This window comes from Puntigrus tetrazona, unplaced genomic scaffold, assembly GCF_018831695.1.
Source record: "Puntigrus tetrazona isolate hp1 unplaced genomic scaffold, ASM1883169v1 S000000003, whole genome shotgun sequence".
In the NCBI taxonomy this organism is placed as follows: Eukaryota; Metazoa; Chordata; class Actinopteri; order Cypriniformes; family Cyprinidae; genus Puntigrus; species Puntigrus tetrazona.
The window spans coordinates 1,398,782-1,410,499 of record NW_025047683.1 but is presented as its reverse complement, the minus strand read 5'-3'; positions in this window follow the sequence as shown (position 1 = coordinate 1,410,499).

Sequence of the window (11,718 nt, the reverse complement as noted above, 5' to 3'; positions counted from 1 at the left end):
CAGGGCCCTCGCTCAGCCCCGCCGCTGAAAGCGGGGCCGCCGAGTGCAGCGACAGTCAAGTTCCTTTTTTTCTTATCGCGCTTCTGCGCTTTCGCTGGTGCTCCGAGGGGAGAGGCCGCGCCGAGCCGCCGCCTCTGCCGCGCACCCGAGCTTGAGACGGGGAGGTGGGCTAGGCCTCGCCCCGGGCGGTTTCGCTTGATCGGGCCGGGCCGATAACGATCCTTCCGCAGGTTCACCTACGGAAACCTTGTTACGACTTTTTTACTTCCTCTAGATAGTCAAGTTTGATCGTTTTCCCGCGCGCCCCGCCAGAGCTCCCGCGAGGCCCGCGGCGGGGGGGCCGTCCGAGGACCTCACTAAACCATCCAATCGGTAGTAGCGACGGGCGGTGTGTACAAAGGGCAGGGACTTAATCAACGCGAGCTTATGACCCGCGCTACTGGGAATTCTCGCGATGGGAAATAGTTTCAATCCCCAGTCCCGATCACGAGCGGGTTCAGCTGGTTACCCGCGCTCTCGGCGCAGGGTAGACACACGCTGATCCGCCCATTGTGGCGCGCGGCAGCCCCGACATCTAAGGGCATCACAGACCTGTTATTGCTCCATCTCGCGTGGCTGAACGCCACTTGTCCTCTAAGAAGTTTTTGACGCCGACCCAAGTGGCCGCGCCACTATTTAGCAAGCCGGAGTCTCGCTCGCTATCGGAATGAACCAGACAAATCGCTTCCACCAACTAAGAACGGCCATGCACCACCACCCACAGAATCGAGAAAGAGCTATCAATCTGTCAATCCTTTCCGTGTCCGGCCGGGTGAGGTTTCCCGTGTTGAGTCAAATTAAGCCGCAGGCTCCACTCCTGGTGGTGCCCTTCCGCCAATTCCTTTAAGTTTCAGCTTTGCAACCATACTCCCGAACCCAAAGACTGTGGTTTCCCGCGCGCCCCCGGCGGGTCATGGGAATAACGCCGCCGATCGCGGGTCGGCATCGCTTACGGTCGGAACTACGACGGTATCTGATCGCTTCAACCTCCGACTTTCGTTTCTGATTAATGAAAACATTCTTGGCAAATGCTTTCGCTGTCCGCCTTGCGCCGTCCAAGAATTTCACCTCTAGCGCGCAATACGAATGCCCCGCCGCCCTCTTAATCATGGCTCCGGTTCCAGAAACCCACAAAATAGAACCGAGTCCTATTCCATTATTCCTAGCTGCGTATTCAGCGGCGACGCCGCCTGCTTTGAACACTCTAATTTTTTCAAAGTAAACGCTTTGGGCCCTCGACCGACACCCAGCCAAGGGCATCCGGGGCGCCGAGGCAGGGACCTGGGACGGGCGGTGGCTCGCCTCTCGGCGGACCGCCAGCCAGATCCCGAGATCCAACTACGAGCTTTTTAACTGCAGCAACTTTAATATACGCTATTGAGCTGGAATTACCGCGCTGCTGGCACCAGACTTGCCTCCAATGGGTCCTCGCCATGTGTTTAAGATACGCTATTCCAATTACAGGGCCTCAAAGAGACCTGTATTGTTATTTTTCGTACTACCTCCGAGTCGGAAATGGGTAATTTGCGCGCTGCTGCCTTCCTTGGATGTGGTAGCCGCTTCAGGCTCCTCTCCGAATCGAACCCTGATTCCCGCCACCCGTGGTCACCATGGTAGGCGCCTGATGTACCATCGAAAGTTGATAGGCAGACACTGAATGAATCGCCGCCGCCGCGAAGGGCGAGCGATCGCCCGAGGTTATCTAGAGTCACCAAAGGTACCGGTCCGAGGACGGATCTCGGGGCCCGGATGGGTTTTGGATCTGATAAATGCATCGCTGCCTTCAGCCTCCCGCCCCGCGAGGAGAGGCGGTCGCCCGGTCGGCGCGCCGCTTGCATGTATTAGCTCTGGAATTGCCACAGTTATCCAAGTACCGGGTGGAGCGATCAAAGGGACCATAACTGATTTAATGAGCCATTCGCAGTTTCACTGTACCGCCGTGTGCACTTAGACCTGCATGGCTTAATCTTTGAGACAAGCATATGTTACTGGCAGGATCAACCAGGTAACCCCTGTGGGTCGAGGGGACCAACCGACGCTGCCGCGCTTTTTGCCTTACACACGGTCTCAGTCCGCCTGAGGAGGGGGCCTGGGCAGACCCCGCTTGACCTCGGCTAAGACCGCCGCCATAGGGCGACGCTGCTCGAACCTTTCGGCGGGGGTCGCTGCTGGGGTGGGTGGCCGCTGGGATCGCGCCGACGCCGAAAAGTGTGTTTTCACGGGACGGGGTACCCGCCGCGCGCGCCGGACGCTGCCGCGCTTTCTGCCCTCCACGCCCGCCGTGACGGACCTTCGCGCTCTGACCGCCGCTTAGGCCTCCTCCGGCGGGTTCGGCGCCTTCCTCGGGCTGAGGGGGCCTGCTCGTAACGAACGCCCAAATTGCCCGGCGCGCGCGCTGTCAAAGCCCAAACGTAAACCCATTGCACGCCGTGCCCCTGCCAGGCACTCCCGAGCCATAGCGCAGCGGGCTGGCCGGTGGGGTCTCTAGGCTAGGCGCGCCGCGCTTCCAATCGATCACGCTTTCGGGCCGAGGGGACGCCGCCGCCGAACGCCCTCTCTCGGCGCCTGTGTCCGTGTTTCAGGTGAAGCGCTCGATAGCTCCTCGCCCCGGAGCTTCAGAAAGATTGCGCTCAAAACCTAAGTCGATATGGACTTAGTCGCTTTTTCGACTTTTTTTCGCCAGAGACTAAGTCCACAAAACACGCTGCTCACCAAATCGTACCCATGTAAAAGTTGTTCCTGTGTAAACGCCACCTCCAGGGTCGCGGGAAAATTTGAATCATGCCCGGAGGAGGCCTCTCGGTCGGCCTGACTCGAGCCTCGGAGGGTATGGAAGTCGGACCTTTCCCCGGTTGACTTAGTGCAATTTTCAAACGAAAATCATCCAGGCGCTTCATCCGACCGATCGAGTCCGGTTAAGCGCCTTCCCGACGCTTTCCCACTCGACTTCGCCGCCCTGGAGGAAATTTTTTTCGCTCAAAACCTAAGTCCAAACATCCAGGCGCTTCATCCGACCGATCGAGTCCGGTTAAGCGCGCTTCCCGACGCTTTCCCACTCGACTTCGCCGCCCTGGAGGAAATTTTTTTCGCTCAAAACCTAAGTCCAAACATCCAGGCGCTTCATCCGACCGATCGAGTCCGGTTAAGTGCGCCTTCCCGGACGCTTTCCCACTCGACTTCGCCCGCCCTGGAGGAAATTTTTTTTCGCTCAAAACCTAAGTCCAAACATCCAGGCGCTTCATCCGACCGATCGAGTCCGGTTAAGTGCGCCTTCCCGGACGCTTTCCCACTCGACTTCGCCGCCCTGGAGGAAATTTTTTTCGCTCAAAACCTAAGTCCAAACATCCAGGCGCTTCATCCGACCGATCGAGTCCGGTTAAGTGCGCCTTCCCGACGCTTTCCCACTCGACTTCGCCGCCCTGGAGGAAATTTTTTTCGCTCAAAACCTAAGTCCAAACATCCAGGCGCTTCATCCGACCGATCGAGTCCGGTTAAGTGCGCCTTCCCGACGCTTTCCCACTCGACTTCGCCGCCCTGGAGGAAATTTTTTTGCTCAAAACCTAAGTCCAAACATCCAGGCGCTTCATCCGACCGATCGAGTCCGGTTAAGTGCGCTTCCCCGACGCTTTCCCACTCGACTTCGCCGCCCTGGAGGAAATTTTTTTTGGCTTCAAAACCTAAGTCCAAACATCCAGGCGCTTCATCCGACCGATCGAGTCCGGTTAAGCGCGCTTCCCGGACGCTTTCCCACTCGACTTCGCCGCCCTGGAGGAAATTTTTTTGCTTTCAAAACCTAAGTCCAGACATCCAGGCGCTTCATCCAGCCGATCTCGGCCGGGTTAAGTGCGACTTCGACGCTTTCCCACTCGACCCCGGTCTCCTGGAGGAAATTTTTTCGCTCAAAACCTAAGTCCAAACATCCAGGCGCATATTTCAGACGATCTCGGCCGGTTAAGTGCGACTTCCCGGACGCTTTCCCACTCGACCCCGCCACCCTGGAGGAAATTTTTTGCTTTCAAAACCTAAGTCCAAACATCCAGGCGCATATTTCAGACGATCTCGCCCGGGTTATGCGACTTCCCCTAAGACGCTTTCCCACTCGACTTCCCGCCACCCTGGAGGAAATTTTTTTGCTTTCAAAACCTAAGTCCAAACATCCAGGCGCATATTTCAGACGATCTCGGCCGGTTAAGCGCGACTTCCCGACGCTTTCCCACTCGACTTCGCCACCCTGGAGGATTTTTTTGCTTTCAAAACCTAAGTCCAAACATCCAGGCGCATATTTCAGCCGATCTCGGCCGGTTAAGTGCGACTTCTCGGACGCTTTCCCACTCGACCCTCCACCCTGGAGGTATTTTTTGCCGCTCAAAACCTAAGTCCAGACATCCAGGCGCATATTTCAGACGATCTCGGCCGGGTTAAGTGCGACTTCCCGGACGCTTTCCCACTCGACTTCGCCACCCTGGAGGATTTTTTTGCTTTCAAAACCTAAGTCCAAACATCCAGGCGCATATTTCAGACGATCTCGCCGGGTTAAGTGCGACTTCCCGGACGCTTTCCCACTCGACCCCGCCACCCTGGAGGATTTTTTTGCTTTCAAAACCTAAGTCCAGACATCCAGGCGCATATTTCAGCCGATCTCGCCGGGTTAAGTGCGACTTCTCGGACGCTTTCCCACTCGACCCTCCACCCTGGAGGTATTTTTGCCGCTCAAAACCTAAGTCCAGACATCCAGGCGCATATTTCAGACGATCTCGGCCGGGTTAAGTGCGACTTCCCGGACGCTTTCCCACTCGACTTCCGCCACCCTGGAGGATTTTTTTGCTTTCAAAACCTAAGTCCAAACATCCAGGCGCATATTTCAGCCGATCTCGGCCGGGTTAAGTGCGACTTCTCGGACGCTTTCCCACTCGACCCTCCCACCCTGGAGGATTTTTTTGCCGCTCAAAACCTACGCCCAGACATCCAGGCGCTGCTACAGCCGATCAAGGCCGGGTTAAGAGCGACTTCTCGACACACACATTTACGAACCCCGTGTCTGGATTTCAATTTTCCAAAGGGCCTGGGCTCACACATTAACCCCAACGCAGTAACACTTTAATGGGCATCGCTTTATTTCATTCTCGCCTGGATGAATGTTTTACAAAGGGCCTGCGCCACAGACTAACCCTACACACTAACACCTTATTGGGCATAATTTTTTTCTATAAAGGCCCTGGATGAATGTTTTCTATAAGGCCTGCGCCACAGACTAACCCCATCACAATAACACTTATGTGGGCATGATTTTATTCTATAAAGGCCCTGGATGAATGTTTTCTATAAGGCCTGCGCCACAGACTAACCCCATCACAATAACACTTATTTGGGCATGATTTTATTTAAAAAGGCCCTGATGAATGTTTTCTACAAAGGCCTGCGCTCACAGACTAACCCGACACAGTAGCGCCTTTATTGGGCATGATTTTATTTAATAAAGGCCCTGGAGGAATGTTTTCTATAAGGCCTGCACTCACAGACTAACCCCATCACAATAACACTTATTTGGGCATGATTTTATTCTATAAAGGCCCTGATGAATGTTTTCTATAAGGCCTGCGCTCACAGACTAACCCTATCACAATAACACTTATTTGGGCATGATTTTATTTAATAAAGGCCCTGATGAATGTTTTCTATAAGGCCTGCGCCACAGACTAACCCCATCACAATAACACTTATTTGGGCATGATATTATTTAATAAAGGCCCTGGATGAATGTTTTACAAAGGGCCTGCGCTCACAGACTAACCCTACACAGTAACACCTTATTGGGCATGATTTTATTTAATAGAGACCCTGGATGAATGTTTTCTATAAGGCCTGCGCTCACAGACTAACCCCATCACAATAACACTTATTTGGGCATGATTTTATTTAATAAAGGCCCTGATGAATGTTTTCTATAAGGCCCGCGCTCACAGACTAACCCTAACCCTAACCCTAACCCTAACCCTAACCCTAGCCCTAACCCTAACCCTAACCCTAACCCTAACCCTAACCCTAACCCTAACCCTAACCCTAACCCTAACCCTAACCCTAGCCCTAACCCTAACCCTAACCCTAACCCTAGCCCTAACCCTAACCCTAACCCAAACCCTAACCCTAACCCTAACCCTAGCCCTAACCCTAACCCTAACCCTAACCCTAACCCTAACCCTAACCCTAACCTTATTGGGCATGATTTTACTCTATAAAGGCCCTGGGTGACAGTTTTACACAGGGCCTGGGGTCACAGACTAACCCCATCACAATAGCACTTATTTGGGCATGTTTTTATTTAATAAAGGCCCTGATTGAATGTTTTCTATAAGGCCTGCGCCACAGACTAACCCGACACAGTAACGCTTCATTGGGCATGATTTTATTTAATAAAGGCCCTGGAACAATGTTTTCTATAAGGCCTGCGCCACAGACTAACCCGACACAGTAACTCTTTGTTGGGCATGATTTTACTTAATAAAGGCCCTGGAAAATGTTTTCTATAAGGCCTGCGCCACAGACTAACCCGACACAGTAACGCTTTATTGGGCATGATTTTATTTAATAAAGGCCCTGGAAAATGTTTTCTATAAGGCCTGCGCCACAGACTAACCCGACACAGTAACGCTTCATTGGGCATGATTTTATTTAATAAAGGCCCTGGAACAATGTTTTCTATAAGGCCTGCGCCACAGACTAACCCGACACAGTAACTCTTTGTTGGGCATGATTTTACTTAATAAAGGCCCTGGAAAATGTTTTCTATAAGGCCTGCGCCACAGACTAACCCGACACAGTAACGCTTTATTGGGCATGATTTTATTTAATAAAGGCCCTGGAAAAATGGTTTCTATAAGGCCTGCGCCACAGACTAACCCGACACAGTAACGCTTCATTGGGCATGATTTTATTTAATAAAGGCCCTGATGACAGTTTTCTTTAGGCCTGCGCCACAGACTAACCCGACACATTAACGCTTTATTGGGCATGATTGTATTTAATAAAGGCCCTGATGAATGTTTTCTATAAGGCCTGCGCCACAGACTAACCCCGACACAGTAACTCTTCATTGGGCATGATTTTATTTAATAAAGGCCCTCGATGAATGTTTTGTATAAGGCCTGCCTCACAGACTAACCCGACACAGTAACTCTTTATTGGGCGTGATTTTATTTAATAAAGGCCCTGGAAAATGTTTTCTATAAGGCCTGCGCCACAGACTGACCCCGACACAGTAACTCTTTATTGGGCATGATTTTATTTAATAAAGGCCCTCGATGAATGTTTTCTATAAGGCCTGCGCCACTGACTAACCCCTGCATAATAACACTCTTATGGGCATGATTTTATTTAATTAAGGCCCTGATGACAGTTTTCTTTAAGGCCTACCTCACAGACTAACCCGACACAGTAACTCTTTATTGGGCGTGATTTTATTTAATAAAGGCCCTGGAAAATGTTTTTCTATAAGGCCTGCGCCACAGACTAACCCGACACAGTAACGCTTTATTGGGCGTGATTTTATTTAATAAAGGCCCTCGATGAATGTTTTTCTATAAGGCCTGCGCCACAGACTAACCCGACACAGTAACTCTTTATTGGGCGTGATTTTATTTAATAAAGGCCCTGGAAAATGTTTTCTATAAGGCCTGCGCCACAGACTGACCCCGACACAGTAACTCTTATTGGGCATGATTTTATTTAATAAAGGCCCTCGATGAATGTTTTCTATAAGGCCTGCGCCACTGACTAACCCTGCTACAATAACACTCTTATGGGCATGATTTTATTTAATTAAGGCCCTGATGACAGTTTTCTTTAAGGCCTACCTCACAGACTAACCCGACACAGTAACTCTTTATTGGGCGTGATTTTATTTAATAAAGGCCCTGGAAAATGTTTTTCTATAAGGCCTGCGCCACAGACTAACCCGACACAGTAACGCTTTATTGGGCGTGATTTTATTTAATAAAGGCCCTGGAAAATGTTTTCTATAAGCACTGCGCTCACTGACTAACCCCTGCTAATAATAACACTCTTATGGGCATGATTTTATTTAATAAAGGCCCTGATGACAGTTTTCTTTAAGGCCTGCGCCACAGACTAACCCGACACAGTAACTCTTTGTTGGGCATGATTTTACTTAATAAAGGCCCTGGAAAATGTTTTCTATAAGGCCTGCGCCACAGACTAACCCGACACAGTAACGCTTTATTGGGCATGATTTTATTTAATAAAGGCCCTGGAAAAATGTTTTCTATAAGGCCTGCGCCACAGACTAACCCGACACAGTAACGCTTTATTGGGCATGATTTTATTTAATAAAGGCCCTGGATAAATGTTTTCTTTAAGGCCTGCGCCACAGACTAACCTCTCACATAATAAACACTCTTATGGGCATGATTTTATTTAATAAAGGCCCTGATGACAGTTTTTTAAGGCCTGCCTCACAGACTAACCCGACACAGTAACTCTTTATTGGGCGTGATTTTATTTAATAAAGGCCCTGGAAAATGTTTTTCTATAAGGCCTGCGCCACAGACTAACCCACCCATTAACTCTTTATTGGGCATGATTTTATTTAATAAAGGCCCTCGATGAATGTTTTCCATAAGGCCTGCGCCACAGACTAACCCCACACAATAACACAGATTTGGGTATGATTTTATTTATTAAAGGCCCTGATGAATGTTTTCTACAAAGGCCTGCGCCACAGACTCGCCCTGTTAGCAGCGACGCGCAGGGCACGAATTTCAGAGTTTTTAGAGAAAAAAAAAAAAAAAAAAAAAAGTTGATGTAAAAGTTGTTCTGGTAAACGGCCACCTCCGGGTCGCGGTGAAATTTGAATCGTGCCCGAAGAGGCCTCTCGGTCGGCCTGACTCGAGCCTCGGAGGGTATGGAAGTCGGACCTTTCCCGGTTGACTTAGTGCAATTTTCAAACGAAAATCATCCAGGCGCATATTTCAGCCGATCTCAGCCGGGTTAAGTGCGACTTCTCGACGCTTTCCCACTCGACCCCGCCTCCTGGAGGAAATTTTTTTCGCTCAAAACCTAAGTCCAAACATCCAGGCGCATATTTCAGCCGATCTCAGCCGGGTTAAGTGCGACTTCTCGGACGCTTCCCACTCGACCCGCCTCCTGGAGGAAATTTTTTTCGCTCAAAACCTAAGTCCAAACATCCAGGCGCATATTTCAGCCGATCTCGCCCGGTTAAGTGCGACTTCGACGCTTTCCCACTCGACCCGCCTCCTGGAGGAAATTTTTTTTCGCTCAAAACCTAAGTCCAAACATCCAGGCGCATATTTCAGCCGATCTCGCCGGGTTAAGTGCGACTTCTCGACGCTTTCCCACTCGACTTCCGCCGCCCTGGAGGAAATTTTTTTCGCTCAAAACCTAAGTCCAAACATCCAGGCGCTTCATCCGACCGATCGAGTCCGGTTATGCGCCTTCCCGGACGCTTTCCCACTCGACTTCGCCGCCCTGGAGGAAATTTTTTTGCGCTCAAAACCTAAGTCCAAACATCCAGGCGCTTCATCCGACCGATCGAGTCCGGTTAAGCGCGCTTTCCCGACGCTTTCCCACTCGACTTCGCCGCCCTGGAGGAAATTTTTTATGCTTCAAAACCTAAGTCCAAACATCCAGGCGCTTTCATCCGACCGATCGAGTCCGGTTAAGCGCGCTTCCCGGACGCTTTCCCACTCGACTTCGCCGCCCTGGAGGAAATTTTTTTATGCTCAAAACCTAAGTCCAAACATCCAGGCGCTTCATCCGACCGATCGAGTCCGGGTTAAGCGCGCCTTCCCGACGCTTTCCCACTCGACTTCGCCGCCCTGGAGGAAATTTTTTTATGCTCAAAACCTAAGTCCAAACATCCAGGCGCTTCATCCGACCGATCGAGTCCGGTTAAGTGCGCCTTCCCGGACGCTTTCCCACTCGGACTTCGCCGCCCTGGAGGAAATTTTTTTGCTTTCAAAACCTAAGTCCAGACATCCAGGCGCTTTCATCCAGCCGATCTCGCCGGGTTAAGTGCGACTTCTCGACGCTTTCCCACTCGACTCGGTCTCCTGGAGGAAATTTTTTTTTCGCTCAAAACCTAAGTCCAAACATCCAGGCGCATATTTCAGACGATCTCGCCGGTTAAGTGCGACTTCCCGGACGCTTTCCCACTCGACTTCGCCACCCTGGAGGAAATTTTTTGCTTTCAAAACCTAAGTCCAAACATCCAGGCGCATATTTCAGACGATCTCGCCGGGTTAAGTGCGACTTCCCGACGCTTTCCCACTCGACTTCGCCACCCTGGAGGAAATTTTTTTGCTTTCAAAACCTAAGTCCAAACATCCAGGCGCATATTTCAGACGATCTCGCCGGGTTAAGTGCGACTTCCCGACGCTTTCCCACTCGACTTCGCGCCACCCTGGAGGATTTTTTTGCTTTCAAAACCTAAGTCCAAACATCCAGGCGCATATTTCAGCCGATCTCGGCCGGGTTAAGTGCGACTTCTCGGACGCTTTCCCACTCGACTTCTCCACCCTGGAGGTATTTTTGCCGCTCAAAACCTAAGTCCAGACATCCAGGCGCATATTTCAGACGATCTCGGCCGGGTAAGTGCGACTTCCCGACGCTTTCCCACTCGACTTCGCCACCCTGGAGGATTTTTTTGCTTTCAAAACCTAAGTCCAAACATCCAGGCGCATATTTCAGACGATCTCGCCGGTTAAGTGCGACTTCCCGGACGCTTTCCCACTCGACTTCGCCACCCTGGAGGATTTTTTTGCTTTCAAAACCTAAGTCCAGACATCCAGGCGCATATTTCAGCCGATCTCGGCCGGTTAAGTGCGACTTCTCGGACGCTTTCCCACTCGACCCTCCACCCTGGAGGTATTTTTGCCGCTCAAAACCTAAGTCCAGACATCCAGGCGCATATTTCAGACGATCTCGGCCGGGTTAAGTGCGACTTCCCGGACGCTTTCCCACTCGACCCCGCCACCCTGGAGGATTTTTTTGCTTTCAAAACCTAAGTCCAAACATCCAGGCGCATATTTCAGCCGATCTCGCCGGTTAAGTGCGACTTCTCGACGCTTTCCCACTCGACCCTCCACCCTGGAGGATTTTTTTTTAAGCTGCTCAAAACCTACGCCCAGACATCCAGGCGCTGCTACAGCCGATCAAGGCCGGGTTAAGAGCGACTTCTCGGACACACACATTTACGAACCCCCCGTGTCTGGATTTCAATTTTTCCAAAGGGCCTGGGCTCACACATTAACCCCAACGCAGTAACACTTTAATGGGCATCGCTTTATTTCATTCTCGCCCTGATGAATGTTTTACAAAGGGCCTGCGCCACAGACTAACCCTACACACTAACACCTTATTGGGCATAATTTTTTTTCTATAAAGGCCCTGGATGAATGTTTTCTATAAGGCCTGCGCTCACAGACTAACCCCATCACAATAACACTTATGTGGGCATGATTTTATTCTATAAAGGCCCTGATGAATGTTTTCTATAAGGCCTGCGCTCACAGACTAACCCCATCACAATAACACTTATTTGGGCATGATTTTATTTAAAAAGGCCCTGATGAATGTTTTCTACAAAGGCCTGCGCTCACAGACTAACCCGACACAGTAGCGCTTTTATTGGGCATGATTTTATTT